This window comes from Cherax quadricarinatus, chromosome 66, assembly GCF_038502225.1.
Source record: "Cherax quadricarinatus isolate ZL_2023a chromosome 66, ASM3850222v1, whole genome shotgun sequence".
Classification (NCBI taxonomy): domain Eukaryota; kingdom Metazoa; phylum Arthropoda; class Malacostraca; order Decapoda; family Parastacidae; genus Cherax; species Cherax quadricarinatus.
The window spans coordinates 22,994,433-22,999,642 of record NC_091357.1 but is presented as its reverse complement, the minus strand read 5'-3'; positions in this window follow the sequence as shown (position 1 = coordinate 22,999,642).

Sequence of the window (5,210 nt, the reverse complement as noted above, 5' to 3'; positions counted from 1 at the left end):
GTGGCTTAGCGCTTCTTTTTGATTATAATTATAATAATGAGAGAGGCAATGTTGTCTTGGACAAAGTGATGTCATTGGGTATTGAGCTTCAGCCACATTAAAGACAAAATTATAATTTTTCACAATTCAATTTCACCTTAAGAAACTGTCCATCAAATATCATGGGTAGCAGAGCAAAATGTCATAGCCTGAGGGCATCTTGCCATTTTAAAAGCCGATTGAGCCCTAGAGGTGGTGCTGTCTTGGGTGATGTGAAGCTGCTGGACAGTGGGTCAGTACCCACTGAAGGTGGTGCTATCTTGGATGCTGTGAAGCTGCTGGACAGTGGGTCAGTACCCACTGAAGGTGGTGCTATCTTGGATGGTGTGAAGCTGCTGGACAGTGGGTCAGTACCCATTGAAGGTGGTGAGGTGCTACCACATTGTACATTTTCTTACAGCAGTGGTGAAAGTTAACAAACTTGCACCCTAGAGTTACTCTCTTTACCCTGTATTGGTTGTTTTAATCAGGTGTGGTAGCTACTGAGTTGTTGTTCAGGAACTATTTTGGGCAAAGGAATGTAAATATTTTTGTATATACAATATGTACTACTTGTCTTGTGTACAGTATGGTGATATGTAGTGACAAAGTATGTGTAGGTGGTAAAACTGAACACAGAACTTTAGATTCTTGGAAATGTGGGCTCTGATAAGGTATTAACTCATGCTACCATACAAGATGACTTTCCTGGATAACATATAAATTAGTGAACAAGTAGCTTTATTAAAAGCTTACCAGAAAAATATTTGTTTTGAAAATTAATGTGTGACTAATGAGTAAAGCTGTTTGTATTAATTTCATTACACATTTGTTATTGCCTGTTTGTAGCTACAGGAGTAAAACTCAGCTCAGTGGTGTATCATCTTCAGTATTTAGTCAGTTGCTTTGTACACATTAGTGGTGGGGATCATAAATCATGGCTAACTGATTTATTAAACTTTACAGCTGATCAAACAATATATCAGAATGATATAATACATATTGTTTTATAGGTTTGCACAATACTGAAAATAAAGTGATGACATTATTAGCACTTCAGAGGGAAACTTCACCCTAGAACATATACTTGTGTGTGAGAGAAGCCTTTTAAGGGTCTATATTTGCTGGTTCATCAAGAGGCAAACGTAGAATTTTTTTTTTTGTTTATAATTCATGCTGACCATGGTACAGGTGGGGTTTGAATCCATGGTGAAAGAATCATAAAACTCCAGGCCAGTGCATAAGCCTCTCTGCCAACTGGCTTATGCACTGGCCTGGAGTTTTATGACTTGCTCGCCATGGGTTCAAACCCCACCCATACTGTGGTTTGTTTGCAATAGTGTTATTATGATTTTGTGAGTCAATTCATGTTGGTTTGACCAAGAATTGCAGGATTGTAATTGTTTAAATTATAGTCCTAAGCAAAATTGTTCTAAATAATGTTGTGTAATTATTTTGTAATAATATACAATTTAAGATTCTTAGCATTGGCCATTTGCTTTATACAGTATCTGTTGTGTATAATTGTTGAATATATGAGACAGAATTACATAATTCTAAAAATATTATGTTTATTATTTTTCCAACCATAAGGTAAATCACCCATATAAAAAGTGGTAGAAAGCATTTTTTATTTTAAAGGAAACGTACAGTACTGTATTCCAAATTAGAGAGAACCTTGCAACAAGTGGACCCCCGGTGTAAGCAAAGTTACAGTGCATACACAGCTGAAAACCATGGACTCGTGTCTGATAAAATTAGAAGAGAAACAGCTGCCATGTTTATATTTTAGTGTAGTACTAACATTTTGGATATTGTAATGATAATTTTTATTTTCAAAAAAAGTGTAGAAGTGATACAGATTTTGTGACAAGCCCATAGAATGCACAGCATGTCGGACAGACTCAAACTATGATTAAAATTACATACGTTGTACATATTTAATACTATAAAATATGTCTTCATTAGAGAAGTGGAACAGAATTCTTCCTCCATAAGCTATGTGTGTCATAAGAGCTGACCAAAATGCCGGGAGCAAGGGGCTAGTAAACCCCTTTACCTGTATACATTACTAAATTTCTTTTTAGGTCGCCCTGCATCAGTGGGTTACGACCTGTTCGTTGAAAAAAAAAATGATTGTAGAGCTGCTTAAGTTTGAGTAATTTATTTATTTATTTATTTATTATTATTTGGGCATGATACACAGTTGTACAAAAGAAATACAGTGGTTGAGTGTACATGCCAAAAGCCCCTTGTATAGAATAATGTATTGATAGGTAAGATGAAAAATACATTTATAAGATATGGTCACAACTCACAAATGAAAAGAATTAGTTGGTAATGAAGGGGCTTGTAACAGGCCCAGTAGAACTTAGCAGTCTGGGTTCACAGGAGTCACATGGTGTGCAGTGGTCCATCACGACATGAATAATGGAATGTACTCTGGTGGATGAAGGAGTGCCTCAGGGGAAGGAACCAAAGAGTGTTTTGGAAGAGATGTCAGAATGGGGAAGAGTATGAAGTGGTGTACCACAAGGATCAGTATTAGGACCAGTTCTGTTTCTAGTTTATGTGATGAAGGGTATCAAATGAGTTAGGTAATGAAAAATTGGATATCAGATTGGAGGGAGATAGGGTTCCGGGGGTCAATGTCCCCATGGCCCGGTCTGTGACCAGGCCTCGTCAGTGGCGTTATAAGGAGGGGGGGGGCAGGCCTCCCCGAGTGACACCATATAGCCTCTAAAAGAAGGTGACACTGATGCCCAAAATAGTGCTGCAGCAACAGACGAGAAAAATCATTTGTGTCCTTTGTTTCTATATAGCCTATTATATGATTACAGAATACAAATAGGCCCATATAGGGAAAATCAATGATGCTATACGAAAAACTCCCCTCAAGGAAGGTTCCTTGATGTTGGTGAGGGGCTCTTGATTTAGGGAATTGGATCTGTGCTCCAGTTCCCCGAATTAAGCCTGAATGCCTTCCACATCTCCCCCAGGCACTGTATAATCCTCCGGGTTTAGCGCTTCCTCCTTAATAATAATAATATACGAAAAACTACGATAAATCGATTCTATTTACGATATTTTGGATAAACCCTTAATCCACCTTGCATCACTATGATCACTCATCACTGACTGAAATATACAAGAATGAACTCAAGCTTGAAATACCAAGACTTAGGAGGCACCTGCAAGCTGCTGATGTTGATCTTGAAAAAAGTTAAGCACAGGACTGCATTGGATGCATTAACATCCATAGCTGAATGGATTTCATTAAATCTCTTCCAGCTCTTGTGAAAGGAGTTTCTTGAAGTTGAAGCTGATTAAAAACTATTTACGGTCCACAGTGAGTCAATCCAGAATCTCTGACTTAGCAATGTTATCCATAAAAACCCCCTCAAGGAAGGTACCTTGATGTTGGTGAGGGGCTCTTGATCTAGGGAATTGGATCTGTGCTCCAGTTCCCTGAATTAAGCCTGAATACCTTCCACATAACCCCCACAGGCATTGCATAATCCTATGGGTTTAGTGCTCCCCCTTGATTATAATATTAATAATATCCATAGAAAATGGGCCAGTTGACAGGACTGATTTTGATGATGTGATAGATGATTCTGTAGGATTGAGGGCAAGGGAATGTAAGATCTGATTCATTGAGAGATTACCTGTATTCAAGATCAAATCGGAACAAGGGTTTCTCTGATATTGCAATGTTTTTCTTTAGTCTTCAATTTTTTTTTGAATTGTTGAAGACGAATAAATGTAGGATCAGTTACCTGTACTTAAAGTGGTATTTGAGTTTGTTTACTCAGTATTACTACGATTATTTTATCATTAATAAAGTTGAGAAGTATTCTCCTGTTCGGTGTAACTGGAGTTGACTTCCCCTCCCCCCCATCTTCCTGCCCTTAGATTTCATGGAGTAACACCAAAGATGCCACCCTGGGTGACACCAACCCTAGCAATGCCACCGGGCCTCATGGTGGATCAGGGTCTGATCAACCAGGCTGTTACTGTTGGCCGCACGCAACCCGCCTAAAGTCAGTACCTGAACAGCCCGGCTGGTCAGGTACTGACTTTAGGCCCCCATCCAGTGCCTTCTTGAAGACAGCCAGGGGTCTATCGCAAGACCCTATGTCTAGCTCATTTACAACGTCACATGGACTACGCTTGCTCTTCCATGGTACTCTGCCTTGACAAAAAAAAATGAAAAATTGACTACAAATCAGCCAGAACAAAATGGTAAGATTCATCCTGGACCTGGATCCAGGAGAGCATGTAGGCCAGGATGGTAAGATTCATCCTGGACCTGGATCCAGGAGAGCATGTAGGCCAGGATGGTAAGATTCATCCTGGACCTGGATCCAGGAGAGCATGTAGGCCAGGATGGTAAGATTCATCCTGGACCTGGATCCAGGAGAGCATGTAGGCCAGGATGGTAAGATTCATCCTGGACCTGGATCCAGGAGAGCATGTACGCCAGGATGGTAAGATTCATCCTGGAACTGGATCCAGGAGAGCATGTAGGCCAGGATGAATAACAACAATTGGATATGTTGAATGTTGAAGACAGAGTAAAACAGAAGTTAAATCAAGTTTATAAAACTGCTCACAGTGTCCAGAATATCTTGCTGCCAATTTTGAGAACCAATGCCATCATAGTACTAAGGGGAGAGAGCACAACTTTGGTACAATAATCTTCCCTTCATGTATATTAAACTAACTTCATGTGGAGTACTAGTAGTACAGTAATCTGCCCTTCATGTAGAGTACTAGTGGTACGATTATCTCTCTTCATGTAGAGTACTTGTGGTACAATAATCTGCCCTTCATATGGTACTATTGCACCACTAGTACCAGAGTACTTGTGGTAAAATAGTACCACTAGTACTCTGGTGGTAAGAGTGATGGCCTGGAAAGAGGTTCCTTGAAGGTGGTGGTGAGGGTCTCTTGATCCAAGGAATGTGATCTATGTCACCTGGGAGTGAACTTATCCTCCCAGGTGGTCCATGACCCCCACGGGTTGAGCGCTCCACAATGAGTAGTATTGATAGTGGTGATGTAGTAGTGACATCCAGTGACGATATAGTAATGCCATCTAGTGGTAGTAGTCAGAGTTAGTCAGGTTATCAGTGATGGTGTTATAATAAAGGTCAGGACAGTGACCAACCTTAAGGTCACTAAAGGTC